The sequence below is a fragment of the Microchirus variegatus genome (assembly GCF_963457635.1).
Source record: "Microchirus variegatus genome assembly, chromosome: 9".
In the NCBI taxonomy this organism is placed as follows: domain Eukaryota; kingdom Metazoa; phylum Chordata; class Actinopteri; order Pleuronectiformes; family Soleidae; genus Microchirus; species Microchirus variegatus.
In genome coordinates this window covers 29,831,199-29,849,164 of record NC_139810.1, presented here as the reverse complement: position 1 = coordinate 29,849,164, position 17,966 = coordinate 29,831,199, and positions in this window count along the sequence as shown.

The window sequence follows — 17,966 nt, the reverse complement described above, 5'->3', positions numbered from 1 at the left end:
ACCAACAACAACAGTACAGACAAAATATTTGCATTAAAATAAATATTTTGCAGACTGTAAATCATGTTTATGTTTTGAAATCATGTTTTGGCATGTGGCGCCACCTACCGCCGTCTACCAATCATTGCAGTCAGTAGAGTCTCAGCTGCCAAGCAACCACGGGTTGCCAGTTACTTCAGAAAACTAAACCTAAAAGACCTCAGTATTTTGAATTTGAATGTAGAAACTGTTTTTGGCCACATTCTTACATATGGCACCTTTAATAATGCACATACATGCATCATTGTGTTTAATATCATCACCATGAACAGTAAAACAGTCCTCTGTTCAAGCAGTGAGACGTAAAGGAACATTTGTCAGGTGCTTCTGACGTCTAGAAGAACGACATTTGAGGAAGAGAAAGTCTTCACCCCGACACACAGACCATAGATCGACAATATATTTGTGTCTTTGGCGTTGAGGGGGGGATAATGTAGAAAAATCTCAAGTTACTCAAAACCTACTCAATGATCCATTCATACACTCAATTTGCGACACAGTTACGTTCAAGATGTCTACGTGAGTTTGCAGTTACCTTTTGCCCAGAGGACACAATGATGCCTTTATGTTCAGTACAGGGTGTGAGGCGGTGAAAGAGGCAACACAATAAATACACTACTGTTCAAAAGTTTGGGTTCAATTAGAAATGTCCTTATTTTTGAAGGAAAAGAATTTATTTTTAAAATTAATATAACATTTAATAACATCAGAAACACACTCTATACATTGTTAATGTGGTAAACGACTATTCTAGCTGCAAACGTCTGGTTTTTAATGTAATATGTACATAGGTGTATAGAGGCACATTTACACTGTTCTAATGGTACATTGTGTTTGCTAATCATGTTAGAAGACTATTGATGATTAGAAAACCCTTGTACAATGATGTTAGCACAACTGAAAACAGTTTTGCTGGTTCTTTGACCCAGTGTTTCTCAACCCTGGTCCTCAGAGAACACTCCCTGCCATGTTTTAGATGTTGCCCTGTTTTTTCAAATAATTTAATGTTTCAACTTTTGTTTTAAAAAAAATAAAAAAATAAATCTAAATTTAAATTTTAACTTTTAACTTTTGTCATTTAATTTAAAAAAGAAGTTATATTTCAATTTTTAAAAAAGAAAAAATGTTCAATTTTTTTTTTTTTAATGAATGTCTTAACTTTTGTCATTTTTAAAAAAATGTTACATTTCAATTTTTTTCTCCCAAAAATGAATGTTTCAACTTTTGACAATAAAAAAAAATTTAATGTTTCAACTTTTATTGCTTCGTTGAATGTTGTTCAAAAATGTAACATTTCATCTGAATCCGGTGTCTTTGGCAACATCTAAAACATGGCTGAGGACAAGGGTTAGGAAACACTGCTTTGACCAAAGGGCAAAATGTTTTCTCTTCATTTTGCAACTCTTTAGATGAATAAAAGTGTGAATTTTAATGGAAAACTTGGAAAACTTGTGTAGGTGACCCCAAACTATTGAGCGTACAAATAATCTTCACAGAGAACAGTGTCATTTGTTTTAATCTCTGAGTTTTGCAGTGTCTGGACACAGCTGGAGTAAGAAGTGACTGTTTTTCTTCTTTTACAGCCTGTCTGAGATGACTTATGATCACTGAAAAGAGGAAGCCGAGGGTCTTTGTAGGACACAGTTGAGTCTTTGTGGTGAAACTCCACTCAGACCAGAATGATATTTCTTAAGTGTGACGCTGTGTCGTGACGTCTGGTGTCTGGTCAAGCAGCACACGATCGCTGCAGATCTTGCTTTAATTGTTCAGTACTAAAATAAAAATAAAAATTAAACACACATCTTTTTATCCTCACGCAGGAAATGAACCCGTTTGAAGCAAACACACGGGGGAAATTTGGCGTCATAAAGAAGAGTATGTGGCTGCATGTCTGTAGATAAAGGGATAGGAGGTGGGGCTGTCGCGGGGGGGGGGGGGGGGGGGGCACAGGATGTGGGTGACACATGTGCCACAAACCCACCATAAACATAACACCCTATACAAATGAGTGCAGGGTTTAAAATAATAACCACATCATACTCAGTGTGATCGTCTCCATGGAGGACGAGCAGAGGAAGTGAGATCTGATCACACACACACACACACACACACACACACACACACATGGACATGAGGAAGAGTTCAGTGTTAAAGGTCAATGTGATGAAATACATCGTCCTTCACTTCTGCTGAAGAGTCCGCAACTTCTGCTACTGCTCACGTGGCCAAGAAAAGAGGAAGGCGAGGCTGAGTGAATCAGCATCAACTGCAAACAACAACAACAACAACAACAACAACAACAACAACAACAACAACAACAACAATTGCATCTGACTGGTGGAATAAATGCAAAGTGATGGATGATTTTCAGACATTCATACATTTGGTTTCATAGCAGCAGCAGCAGCAGCATCAGCAGCAGCAGCAGCAGCAGCAGCAGGGAGCTGATACATTGTCTCTCTGCAGCTTTAACTGCCTTTTTTACAGAGCTCATCATTTCCACCTGACAGCTTGTTAATATACACTCTTAGAAATAAGGGTTCCAAAAGGGTTCTTCTACAAGGGCTGAGGTTCTACCTGGAACCATTTGCTTCTGAAAAAAACCCTTTCCTGAATAAAGGGTTTTTCAAGGGTTCTTGGTAACACTAATGGTTCCAGTAAGAACCATTTTGATCCAGAGAACCCTTTAAAACCCCTTTCCTGAATAAAGGGTTTTAAAAGGGTTCCAGGTGGAACCTTTATAAAAAAAAAGGTTCTAACTGAAGCCAAAAAGGGTTCTCCTATGAGGACAAGCTTTTATGGTTCAATTTAGCACTTTTGTTTCTAAGAGTGAAGTTTAGTACAAATATTTGAATTGTGGTCAGGTTTAAGGTGTGGACATTAAGTGGTTGAGATAAAGTCCTATAATGTGTGCGTGAGCAAATGATTGGTTATTGATTAAAGGAATCACACACACACACACACACACACACACACACACACACACACACACACACACACACACACACACACACACACACACACACACACACACACACACACACACACACACACACACACGTCACCTTTTATTCTTTTGTTCTTTCAATGGTCTTAAAAACACATTTTGCGTCAGGGTGATGATGATCATCTACACCTGGTGACCTGATGTCCAGGTGTAGATGATTCCAAATCAGTCTCACCTGAGGAAGGAAGATCTGCATCAGATTGAACCGTTGTGTCCTCTGATATTAGAGTGTGAGGTCTCTCTCTCTCTCTCTCTCTCTCTCTCTCTCTCTCTCTCTCTCTCTCTCTCTCTCTCTCTCTCTCTCTCTCTCTCTCTCTCTGCCTCCACTCCTTTGGCTGTGAATAATCACATGAATGGAATCTTTATTGCTCTAAAGGGGGAATTTGTCTTGCACTGAGAGAGAGTGTATGAAAATAGTAAAAGGTTTTCTTTTTCCAGCAGTTACTCAGAGGTGAAAAGACCAGTCACCTCCAGAAGATGAGTGAGGACCTTCACAGACATTGAAAAGGTTAAGGTTTTCCTCCTGGTTCAGGCTTTTCTGTGTAGTTTTTCTACATATTCTCCAGTTTCCTCACTGGTTATCATTCCTTCATTTGTCTTTTAACAAGGAAACATGGAAGTCACAGGCTCTGATTAATGGATTTCTCGTCCACAAAGTACAAACTGAACTGGGCAAGAAAGCATTTAGGTTTTCGGCTCCTAATACATGGAACAAATCACAGTCTGAACTTCAACTTCAAGCCTTTGTCAGACAAATCGTTGCAGCAAGTTGTCTTTGTTTGTAGTTTTTAATGTAGTCGTGCTGCTGTCCTCTTGACCAGGACTTCCTAAATACTAAATATTTAGGAAGTCCTGTACTTGTTCCCTGACTTTTAGAGTATACATTTAGAACAAACTGGACAGATTGGGTCTGTTGTGATCTTGTGAGCTGTATCGAATGTTCACTGCTCTGTCATGACCGAAATATTGCATATATACCAGGTATCTTGCTCACCGCTTTGATTGTGCCCATGTATGTGTCAAAAATGGTGCGTTCCATTTACGAAACTTTGGTTGACTTCACTTTCTAAAGCTTTCAAAAAGTGCAATTTTAAAGTAGTTTTCCTGCTATTTCAACGTCAAATTTGTCGGAGTGCTGAGGCCACGCCTTTTGACGTAGAGAAAATCCTTCACTTGTGTGAAACATATGGACCGAGTTTGACACGGCTAGCTCAAACGTGCTAGGACAAATTTGTTCAAATGCCATTTTAGTTTTTTCCAAAAAGGCTGACTTCGGGTTGAGCGGAGCTAATGGAAGTACATTGAATACTTGTTTGGAATCATGAGAGCAACAACTGTACCAAGTTTGGTTATAATCGGAACAACTATGTGCGACTTAGACACGATAGAAAAAAATCTAAAATTTAGCATTTAACGCAATTTTGACCACTTTATATTGCGTCAAAAATTTGACAAAAAATCCTGAAGAACTTTTGGAGTAAGCCTGACAAACGCACCAAATTTCGTCCCGATCCGCCAACTTTTTTTTTTTTGACCACGACCTGACTTCTGGGGGCGCTATATAGCCCTGGGGCTGGGAACGTGTTTGTGCCCTATGCCATTATCGTGTGTTTCATCGACCTGACCTCTGTGCCAAATTTCAAGGGTTTTTATGCACGTTAACAGCCTTAAAAATGAGTACAATGTCAGAGAAAAATAATCATCTCAACAGGAACAATAAGTTCTCGCACTTCGTGCTCGGGAAACTGGATCTGGATCCTGAGAGCAACAGACGACAGGAAGGAAAAACACAAACTAGGGTTAATGACGTTTAATAACGTCACATTCATATCTAGAGTGTGAGTGTGAGTGTGAGTGTGAGTGTGTGTGTGAGTGTGAGTGTGAGTGTGAGTGTGAGTGTGTGTGTGTGTGAGTGCACCACAGGATTTCCCCACAGCACTCTAGTTTTATAGAAGCTTAACTAAGAAACAAAAGCAAAACTTATCTCGGGCTAGCTGTTAGCAATACCAGCCATAACAACATTCTACAAACAAGTTGTTTGCACATGCACAGAAACAAAACTGGTTGTGTACGACGGATTTAACGTGAAACAAATAAGCCTGAGGTGCAATTAAAGTAGTAACAGAGTGTTTTATCTTTAATCGCAGCCATCTTAGAAAACTAACGCCCACTTTACGTTACGCTTTTCGCGACAGCGGGAAACTCGTGTAAAGAGAATTCCCGATGTCTTCGAATTTTCTCCCGACAACTCAGTGGGAGTCCCCAACAACACAGCAGGAGTCCCCGACAACTTCAAAGTGCGTATAAAGAGAACGCGTCGGGCTCGCGACAGCGGGAGGTCAGGGTTTAGGCGATTAGCATATAGCGCTCGCTAATTAGCATATACCGCGGGACTTTTGTTCCAAAAAAAAGCTGTACGTGGAACACCTCCCAAACCAAATGCCTGATCAGTATCTGGTCGGAGGACGAGATCCAGAAGAAGCTGGAGTCATCCAGGAACAAGATGGCCGACGTAAAAATGCAACAGTGGATGCGGGAGGCCGACTACGATCGTACAGTCGAGCGAGTAAAGAGGAAAGTTGTAAGCGCTGTGGGTGTCCTGACAGATTTCATGTAAAGTGTGTCTTAGAAAACTAAATCTGCTCTGTGACTTTACTCTGGATTTCCAACTCCAGAAATTCTAACACACTGTAAAAAAAGGAAAAAGTTGAGAAAACTCAAAATTTCAAGGCAACTTACTGCAAAGATTATCAGATTATCAGAGTTTACAGCCCAACAAAAGATCTTAGAGTTTTTAAAAAGTTCCATCAACTAATATTATTTTGTTGGACAAACTAAGTTAGAGTTGTGCCAAGTCAAAAGTCAAAATTCAATATGTATTTTTAAATTTTTTTAATTACATAATAATTTAAATTATCTGAACAAGATAAATTAGCCAAACTGTTTGAAAACATACTTTTGAGTTGGCACAACTCTAACTTACAAATTTGTCCAACAAAATAATATTAGTTGATGGAATTTTTTTTAAAACTCAAAAGTTGCCTTGAAATGTTGAGTTTTCTCAACTTTTTCTTTTTACAGTGCAGATCATCATCACATTATACATAAGTTTAGTTTCCTAAAGTGTTGCTGTTGGTGCTTCAGCTGCAGCTGAGCTGAGTTTCTAATCACCAGGACTCGTCTTGCTGCTCCACACCTGAACCTCATGTCTCTGATCAGCAGAAGGGTTTAAATCCCAGGCGTCTCTTTGCTCTCTGGCACAAAGTCGTCCTGTTGAGCGAGATCTCAGAGCAGTTTTTGTTTGCGTTGCTTCACTTTAAATGGGGTTTATTGTGTGTATTTGGGGTCTGAGAGTGTGTGAACGTGACAAACACAGTTACATCCGTCCCTCTGTTGTTGAATGACTCTTTGTTTCTGATGTGACTGTAACGTCTCCACTCACTCATCACTTCATCTGAACTCCTGTGACCTTTAGCTCGTAAAAGCTTTGGACTTCAGAGAAACTGTGTTTTATCAACACCTTTGGTGAATAATCACCATGAGATTATTTTTCAAGAAATGAAACATAGTTGACTGCTGGTTTTGCATATTTGAGTCTTAAGGCTGATAATCAATCAGTCTGACTGTTGTTTTTCTTCAATAATGAATCATTTACCAGCTTCTTAAATGTGAGTTTTCTGGTTTCTTTGCTTCAAATGACAAAGAAATCGTTAAAAACTGAACAACACAAACAAAACTGTTCATAATCTTTGAGTCTTTGTCGTTTGGCCTCTTATGCAAAGTGAGAACAAATATTAAATACAGATGTGCGTCACTTCTGAGTTACTTCAGTTATGGAGGAAACTCAGTGATGAAATGGAATTGTGTAAAACTCTTTTGGGTTCAAAACAAGTTTGAAATGTAGAATAATTACAGCTTACAATGCAAACTAAGTCTAGTACTGCAATTGTAGTATGAGGCAAAAAGTTTTTTTTGTGTTACATGATCTGTCTTTATGTTTACTTATATGAATATAACCTAAATAAAGATAATCATTCACTATTTTGCCATGGTATAAAACGTGCTCCTTTTTAAAGGTTTAGACCAGGGTTCACCAACCTTTTTGAGTCAGAGAGCTACCTTAAGGGTAAAAAATAATATGGAGGGCTACTATATAATATTTTTTTGTTTGTTTACCATTTAAATGATTAATATTATGCATTAAACTGCATACACATTCATTCCAGTGCTTACTCCTAACGATTACCAGTTTTTATAAACAATATCAAAGATATTTTACTGAGCGATCATATGGATACATGCAAGTGAGGTGAAGTGAAGTTAGCCCGCGGGCACCGTATTGGCTGCCCGCGGGCTACCAGGGGTCACCAACGTGAGAAAAGTCAACAAATACGCTGTAAAATCCACCAAACAGGTTTGATAAAGATCAGCGTGTTTGTTTTTACTGGTAACGGATGGTGAAGCCGTTTGCTCTATAAATGTGCTCAGTTACCGCAGCAACACTTCCTTCATCGTGTCTTGTAATTTCTCCAGTTACAAAGACATCTGAGCAGTTCACCCCTGACACACACACACACACACACACACACACACACACACACACACACACACACACACACACACACTACATTACACTATATCTATGTAGTTTCCCCTTTAAAAGTTGTAACTGAATATGCTTTAATTTCCCTTTGTTGCTCATGTGTCAGACGACCATGACCACTTTTAGCTTTAATACCAACACTGGAAACACAGCAGCTGTGTGAAGCTTATCACAAAATACATGTCGTAGTAGTTCTGTGTAGTATTACTTAATATTTTAAGTAAATCTTAAGGATATGTGCAATATAATCGGGTATATGTGAGACGGCTTCCCTCAGGATGTGTGTGTGATCGTTTTTATGTCTTTGTGAGGTCCAAATGAACATATAAACATATCTTTGTGGGGACATTTTGTCCGGGCCATGACTTTTAAAGGACTGTTTCAGGAAATGAGCCATTTGTCCTGATGCACTTTGACAGTGAACTGACTTTCTTCTCAAAAACGAAAAGTATCTCGGAATGACTTGAAATTTACCATCATAACAGTCTTCATCGCCCTGAACAAGGATCTGTTGAAAATATTTGCAAATCTCTTAAGGAATTTTTTCAATGAATTTTTGAAATACAGAAAATGATTAATTTGCTCTCATGCATTTTGACAGTGAGCTGACTTTCTTCTCGAAAACGAAGAACGATCTCAATGATGTGTCCTTATTGAGATATAAAAACAAGTGTGTGTGTGTGTGTGTGTGTGTGTGTGTGTGTCAGAGAGACACAATGAAAGTGTCAGACTATCAGCAGGTGGTTCCTTATCTGACTTCTGATGTTCTCAAACATCATAAAACCATCATGTGAAAGAGGAACTCGTTTAATAACTGAATATTCACCCTGAGGCCTCCCTCTACACACACACACACACACAACTTGTTTTTATATCTTAATGAGGACACTAGGCCCTTACCCTAACCTTAACCCTTATACAAACCTGAACACAATTCTAACCCTGTAAGAAACTCCATATTAAGTTGCGGGACCGAGACAAAATGTCCCCACAAAGACAGGTTTCTGTGTGTTTTTTGGGACCTCACAAAGACAGAAGTACAAGTACAAGCAGACCAGTAATTGTCAATAGTAACCGATTTTAACAAAGTGATAATAATCTAGCAAAGATTAGCGAGATTAGTGTTTAAGGTACAAAAATTTAACATTTTAAATGTTTTTTTTTGACCAAAATTTTGCAGAAAAGGATCATTCAGGTTATTCTTCACACATTTCAGACACGTGTGTGTGTGTGTGCATGTGTGTGTGCATGTGTGTGTGTGTGTGAGTCAGAGAAAGTCCTTGAACACAATGACAGGAAACGTCTTGGTGTAATCACACTGTGGCCACACTTTGATATAAACCTTTCTGATGAACTGTTTCAGTGACATATTTCGGGTTCATTTTACCAAAGTAAAGTCATAAAACTGTGTGTTTTGTGTGGTGTTTGTGTTGCGGTGACCCCACTCACACACACACACACACCCACATCCACGACGTACTGTATCCTCCTGGGCTGAAAAGAAGAAACTGGCAACAGCAAACGTCTTCCTGTCTCCAGTGACAGGAAGTGGCGAGGATCGGCCTGTTCTAACTGAACTTAGGTTTGTGAGCCAAGTGAACGTTACAGGCGGATAAGAGCGTGTTGTCAGGGAAAATGGAATCAACACGGTCGTCCTGAGAGCTCAGGCTGTGCAGCAGGAGTGACCGGACTTCAGGAATGCTGTCGGCTCTGTCCAAGAGGAGAGAGGATGTTGACTCACCAGCATTTTTCTTTTCTTTCTTTTTCAAAGCGTCAGCTCCAGGAAAACCCAGAGGATGGAGCACAGTGATACTGTACTTGTGTTCCCAGAAAACGTTGTGATTACAGTTATCTGTGACGCTTCGTACTCGCTGAGGTTGATCAGGCTCCACATCGATGACGATGACCTTCAGAGGAAAACCTGAAGCTGATTAAAGGTTTTCATCTGAATTGACTCGGTTTCGGTCTTAATAATAAAAACATGATCGACTTTGATATCGTACAAAATGACGCAACAACCTCATGATTTATGAAATAATCGAACATTTCAGGGATTGTTTTGTTTGTTTTATGAAGTGTGTTTGAATGAGGCACTGACTCATCGTCAACAATGACTTTCCCTGTTTTTATCACTGTTTTTAAGGCTCACTTAACCTTTAGAACACTGAGCATTTCAGCTGCTTTTTTCCATTACTAAGAAAGTGTAATATAGAGTCACAATGTATAGGCAATCTGATGAAAAAAAATCTTTAATTTTCATCAACTACTACTAACACCTGAGCAAAAAGTACTCAAAACCTTTAAAATCGAATTGTATTTGCGAAATTTGGAGGTACGTCGCAGTTCAAAGTTCACTTTAAAGAAAAGACAAAGGTTCTGTTTGTGTGACTTCTGCACAGTTATCACTACTTTATATAACTACTAAAAAGGCAATCATAACTTTGACTCAACAACACATATTCAGAGTTTAAAAGCCTGAGTATGTGACCTATAAACACACACACACACACACACACACACACACACCCAGGATGTCCATATAAGGAGTTGTGTGTTATTCCCACAGCTATTTACCATGGAGTGCACCTGCGGCACAGATTTGTACCACATGAGCACTAACAGTTTTCCTGGACAGCCTTTACTGGAATACATGTATAAACTGTTCACTCCACCAAAATCCATAGAGGAAACCATTGTTTTACTCTTACTGAGACATCAGAGGATCTGCTGCCTTGTTTGTTTAGGTTGTGTCACTTAGAAATCAGAGCAAGGAATTTCAAAAACTGAAGCCACAAAATTAAATCTATGGACTTTGGTATAAGGATTAAGAAACTTCCGTCAGCAGGCAGAAAAAGGCACGTTACTTATTCTCAAGATATAGTCGACTTGAGCAGGTGTTTATTTTATTGCATGAGTCTTAGTTTTAAGTGGAAAAAACAGTTTTGGCTGCAAAGTCAGTGTTAATATGTCAACAGTCTTGTACAACTTGAATAAAAGTATGTTACCAGAAAATGACTTTGGTAGAAGTGGAAGTCACTTTTTTATAATATTACTTAAGTAAAAGTTTTAAAGTATTTGACATTTACTGTAATTAAGTATCAAAAGTCATTTTCTGATATAAATTGTACTTAAGTATTAGAAGTAAAAGTATTAAAAAGAGGAGTAAGGATTGAGCAATGGTCGCTCAGTGGTAGAAGGTTGAGGGTTAAATTCCTGGCTCTGCAAGTCTATATGTGTGTCCTTGAGCAAAGACACTTAACCCCTCGTGTTGTGTTGGAGCGTGTGAATGAATGTGAAAGATGTGTGAATGGATGAAAACTGTAGTTGTAAAGCAGTTCATCAAGACTAGAAAAGCTCTATATAAATACAGACCATAATATCAACTCTTCTTCTTCTTATGATTTTATTTGGTAGTAACGAGTAACAAAGATAGTTTGAGGAAATGTAGTGGAGTAAAAGCAAAAGTTGGTATATAAAGTAAAAGTACACATATGTGAATCCCCCCCGCCCACACACACACACACACACACACACACACACACACACACACACACTTTCACACTGTGTGTGTGGCGTCACTGATGCTTATGAAACGACTCTATGATCAACGTCACTTTACGAGTAAATCCAGTCATTTGAGAGTGAGGGTAATTCTGGAGTCAATGCTAATCTTCAGACTTCACTGTGTGGACGACACTGTGGTCACTAACATAATCTCAGTGTTTATTAAAAACTATTATCTGTTTCAGTTGATTGACAGCTGTGGTCACAGCAGCTGACTTTTCTTTTCCACTTTCTTCAGTCACAGTTTAAAACTGACAGACATTTTTACTCTAGTTGAAGAGAGTGAGAGAGAAATGTTCTTGTTGAGGAGAAGATTTCACTTTCACATCAATAAGATCATCGTAAACCCCCCACACACACACACACACACACACATGCTTTAAGAAGTGGCTCGTGACCTTGAACAGGTCCAGGAAAGTTTGAGACAATCACTCTGTTTCATCCACAAACTGTATCTGGAAAAACAAGAGGAAATTCATTGAAGAGAGAGAGAGAAAAGGTTTGAGCAGAAACTAGGGGGTGAATTAAAGTCAGCCAAGAGTCAGTGTGTGTGTGTGTGTGTGTGTGTGTGAGTCAGTGATGGCGACTGTCCCAGTCCTGGTTCTGGACAGGAATCAAAACAAAAACACTCCGTCGTAGACTGTGTTTACCGGCCGCACATGTAGGACTGAGAGGAGACGCTGGTTAAAGGGAATTCCTGGAGGTGTTCAGCGCTGATTCTTGGTTTTTCTGGTTTCACCGGCTGTGTTGTGTTGTGTTGTGTTGTGTTGTGTTGTGTTGTGTTGTGTTGTGCTGTGAGGCCTCGCGTCATGTTTCCTGAGTGTTTTCCTGTCAGGAACCTGGACAGAAACATTCTTATTCTCCTCCTCATCTCTGCTCAGAGAAAGCAGTGATGACAACAAACCACAACAACAACATCTAAAGAAACTAGAGCAGGAGGAGTAAATATAACAAGACCTTTGACCTTGTTGTATTCTGATTGTTTTCTCTGTGACTACATTCTTGGAAATAAGGGCTTCTGAGGGTTCTTGGTAACACTAATGGTTCCAGTAAGAACCATTTTGATCCAGAGAACCCTTTAAAACCCCTCTCCTGAATAAAGGGTTTTAAAAGGGTTCTTGGTGGAACCCTCCAAAAGGGTTCCAGGTGGAAACTTCATGAAAGGTTCTACCTGGAACCAAAAAGGGTTCTCCTATGAGGAAAAGCTGAAGAACCTTATATGGTTCTACTTAGCACTTTTATTTACTAAGAGTGTACAGTTTTAATCCATGTAGAACCATGGGACTTGCAGCAGCTGCTGAATATGTGCTTACAGTACGTTAGTGAATGTTAAATAGAGTAATGTCATGATTGTCAGAAGCAGAGACGACAGGAAACTAGTTTTTCCAACACACTCTATACTCATGGTATGGAAGGAAATAAAATACCTTGGACATTTCCTCACTGAGGGTCCACACATGGTCGGTGTAGTGGTTTGCGCTCTTGCCTTTGCAGAAAGAGTTTGTTTCTGTGTGGAGTTTCCATGTTCTCCTCGTGCGTGCGGGCTTTTCTCCAGGTTCTCCAGCTTCCTCCCACAGTCTAATAACATGCAGATTTGGGGATTAGGTGAATTGGGGTGAATTCCAATTCCTTTCTTAATCCTCAATCTCAAAAATGTTCTCCCTCTAGTGCAAGTTCTGTCCCGATTCTCAGAAAAATTAAGTTGAGGGTCAAGTTTAAGGGCTGTATCTCCCTCAATATTGAGATTTTCCGAGACCACCCTTGGGAGCAACCTTTTTATAAAGGTTCTACCTGGAGCCAAAAAGGGTTCTCCTGAGGACAAGCCGAAGAACTTTATATGGTTCTACTTAGCACTTTTATTGTGTGGTAAGAAGATTACTACCTAAACAGAAAAGCACAAAATCTTTTCTACTCTATGAAGGCCACGCACAGTAGTTTCCCTGATGCATTCAAGGACAGAAGGTGCGAATGCTCTGTTCCAATTCAATCCAATCCAACTTTATTTGGAAAGCACTTCAAAACAACTACAGTGAACCAAAGTGTTGTATAGAAGAATGCATAAATAAAAGACACAATAAATAGAAGGCATGACAGCTCACAAGAGGCGATAAGATGCATATTTACAACAACTTTAATACATTCTAAGACATAAAAACCACAATAAAATCAGATCAAATGAAATAAAGCAAAAAAACCAAGTTAAACGGTGTCAAAAAGCCACTATTTATACTGTCACTATTATACGTCAACAAAATAAGGATTTCCACGTCTATGTTGACGCTGAGCTTCATCTCTGATGTCAATAATTCTGCCAAAAACTGTATTTCTTCAATCGTCCTTGTTTGACATAAGTGTTTGAGGCCAAAAGAGAAATAACAATATTTTATGTAAATAGAAGAAAAGAAATGTTGAAGCAGAAGGTTTGTGTGTCTGTCTGTGACCTCAGTGTCTGTGGTCCAACATCTGTGCTCATGTGTCTGTGGGTCGTGTGGACGAGGCAGGAATGTGAGAGTGGGAACATTTCAATGGGAGACGTTCTTCTCACGAGGCGACAGAAAAGAGGACAGAGCTCATTATTCTGAGGATGATGTGAATACTGTGACGTCAACTGTGACGACAACGTTTGTTGTAGAATATCTCATGTCGTCTGTGAGACTTTAACACATGAATATATTCAGACGTTCTCTGTTTAAATCATCTGCTTCAGCTGTTTACATTTTTTTTAATTCCTTTTTGAGAAACTGACGCTGAGAACACTTATTTCATTTGTTTGGTGGGTTTCATTTAAAATGTTGATGTTATACTGTTGTATGTTGATAATAAATAAAGTTTGGTTGTTGTTACATCCTCATTTGTTGTTGTTTTTTACCCCATAAACTATCAGCCAAGTTTTCAGCCTTGGATGACGTTTTTATTTATTTATATATATAAAAAAATGAAAGTTGATAAGATGAGGTTTATGTTGGGATGCTGCCCTCTAGTGGTGAATCAGCTCATTTCATGTGTGTGAATACACTCACGGTTGAAAATCAGATGAAATGAGACATGAAATAGTGTTGTTTTTTTGCATTTTTTATTTTTTTATATAGAGATTAAGATGTTTAATTCTCATCAATATTGACTTAAAATATGAGAAAATATCATGTATTAGTATTATTCTTGCATTGGAAATTGCAAATCGACTGCTGCTTCAGTCAAGAAGACAAAACTAGGGATGGGAATCAGTATAGGTCTGATATCAGTCAATATCACTGGGTCTGATATTTGTGAAAATGTCATTGAAAATCAGCAAAACCATTTTAGTGTCTCGGGCTAATATCAGTATCGGTAGATATTCAACTTTGTGGTATCTGTATCTGTATCAGACACACAAAAAGCCTACGTTTAGTTGCATTCATGACGTGTTTACACCATGGTTTCCAAACTTTCTCTCCTCTTTAGGACGTTCTGGCGTAAACACTGGTCCTTGTCGGGTCTCCATGGCGACTACTGGTCCATGGAGACCAAAACCTGGTCCTAAGTAGAGGATAAGTCAGAACCTTATCTGTGAGGAACTGGTGAAGTCATCTGTCAATTTACAACCTTGTTTAGTAAAAACATTGTGATTATACAGTTTTCCTTTCTACATTTTGTCATCATTGTCATATGGACATGTTAACTATTTCATGAGATTATTTCCACAATTTTGTTTTTATTCACATACACGACCGTTCAAAAGTTTGGGGTCACTTAGAAATGTCCTTATTTTTTAAGGAAAAGCACTTTTTTTCAATGAATATAACATTAAATGAATCATAAATACACTCTATACATTGTTAATGTGGTAAACGACTATAGCTGCAAATGTCTGGTTTTTAATGTAGGTCAAGTTTTGATAGGTGTATAGAGGCACATTTACACTGTTCTAATGGTACATTGTGTTTGCTAATGGTGTTAGAAGACTATTGATGATTAGAAAACCCTTGAAAACCCTTGTGCAATGATGTTAGCACAGCTGAAAACAGTTTTGCTGGTTCTTTGACGAAAACGGCAAAATGATTATTTTGAATAAAAATCATTATTTCTAATCTTGTCAATGTCTTGACTATATTTTCTATTCATTTTGAAACTCTTTTGATGAATAAAAGTCTGACTTTTAATGGAAAACACAAAAAAATAGTATGAGTGACCCCAAACTTTGAACGGTAGTGTACATATATGCATATTTATTAACATTGATTTAATATCAGTTTATCTTCCTTTTTTTTCATCCCAGTCTTCTATGAATAATAACATCAATCTTTCACTACCTACTGGGCAGAATGTGTGAATATCCTGCTCTCGTGTTTCACCACCAGATGGAGCAATGACGAGTATGTGACACTTCCTCCCACTTGGTGCAGACTCAGCAGCAGTTGAGAGCTGTGGGTTGAGCACAGACATAATGGATAAGGTGTCAGTCGACTGGCAGTGAAGTCTGTGCTCGTACTTCCACACAGAGCGCATTGACTCTGCTGCAACAAAATTTATGTCACCCGAATATAAGATGAGAGATATATATGTATCTGTGGTGATCTGTGTGATGTGCTTTCCATTTGAGATGGAACAGTGGAACCTGATAAGGACGTGGGCGACTCGAGCCTGGTGGAGGAATGTGATGGAGGAGTGATGGGAAGTTTTCTCAGTTGAAAAAGGGAAATGTCACAATATTCAAGGTCACGTTTTCACACGAGGTTTTTTTTTCCACAAATATGTCAGTTTCATTGTCTGCAAAGTCGATTCTGTTCCCTGCTGTCGTTTGTGTTGACAAACGACATGTGGTGCATCTCCTCCTCCTTTTGTTATATATATGTTATGTATTATATATCAATAAATGTGTGTTTATGTGTTTTATTATTTATTATATGGGGGGATATTACCAGAATTTCCACGCTTCTTATCACAAAAAACTTAGAAAAGATGGGAAATGAGTGTGTGGTAGTAGCAAGACACACACTATACATGTTAAATTAAATTAAATTAAATTAAATTAAATTAAATTAAATTAAAGGTGCATTATGTAATAAATGATAAAATCCTCCTAATATGTCACAGAGACTCTGTGAACTAATATAGATTAACACTATTTTTTTACGTTCATCTTCAGAAAAAAATGAAAATAAAGTGTGAAAAATGAGGAGGAAATATGTTCCTGTGTAGACGCCTCAGGTTCATATTCATTCTTGGCATGAACGGCATAATCTTGCCCTCAGCAGATCGGTTTGATCGTCGCCAATGGCAACCGCACCAGCATTGATGGAAGGGGAAAACCCCTTCATACATGGGAAGTCAGATATATAAATATAAATATAGATAAATATGTATGTTTGAATATTAAACAGGAGGGTGATGATTGTTGTGGTTCTTTCACTTTTGCAGTCACAGGATCTCACATCCTCACATCTGTTCAGAGTGACACTGAGTGAGCGATGATGCTTGTCGTCACCAGACCATAATAAGCTCAATGGTGGTTTGCTGTTTGAGTTACTTTGAGTTACATCTCAGGGATCAGTATATGTATGTATGTCCTGCATGTAATCGGCCATATTCCCTTTGTTTAAAGACTTATAAGTTTGTCTTAACTTTATATTAATTTTATTTTACATGATGCACTCAAGTCATTTATTTATGTTTATCACTGGTTTATTTTATACTTGGGGAAATGTCATCACAGTAAATAACTTTTTCTTATCTTATTTTCTATTTTACACAACAATTTTGTTCTAATTTATTCTACTGTGTTCTATGTGTGTGTACTCTGGCATGTGAATCATGTCTAATCTAATCTAATCTCTGTTTTGAGCTCTTACATCAGATAGAAGCTCGTCCAGGTACCTTTTAAATCTACCTGTCAGTAATCATATTAGTTTTGATTTATTCAGATTGTGACGTTTGCTATACTTTCATTGTCTCCAGATGATGAACTGTGACTTTGACGATGCCCAGACTTTCCCTCATGGGTCAAAATACCAGACCATAGACTTATATTTTTTAAATTATTGATTTAATGTTATTAGTCCCATGATATGGAGAAAAGAAATAGAACAGCACCTCAAAAATACTAATAGATCTAAACCAAAGCTGTACTTTCAAAGTACTACTGCGGTGAATTAATCAAATACTAAGATCAAGAAAAGAAAGCGACGAATGATTGAATGATTATGCACGAAAAAAACCCACGGATTTCCCCACGGCCACACACACACGCACACACACACACACACACACACACACGCGCACACACACACATATATGACCTCAGCTCGTGTTGCACATGAACAATTTCCACCTTGCGTTCCCCATAAAACCCATCAAGTGACAACATGAAGAATCCAGTGGCACAAAGGCATGTTTGAACCTGATCACCTTGATCTGGATGTTCTGCTGAGAGACGCTGATATTCTGGGTGCAACATATGAGCTACAGTACGTGTGTGTGTGTGTGTGTGTGTGTGTGTGTGTGTGTGTGTGTGTGTGTGTGTGTGAGACACAGATGTATCTGCAGAGCCTAAAACAGACTGACTCGACTCCTATCATGTTCAGACGGAGGAGAGGTGAGTTATGGATGCGTTAGGTTAGAAATGGCAGGTTCTCCTTCTATCTGACTGTTTCTGTACATGAGTTTGTCTTAAAGGTGCAATAAGCAGGATGTTTTGGACCTGCTGATTAATCCTCAGCATACACTCTTAACCGTATAAGGTTCTTCGGCTTGTTAAAACCCTTCATTCAGGAAAGG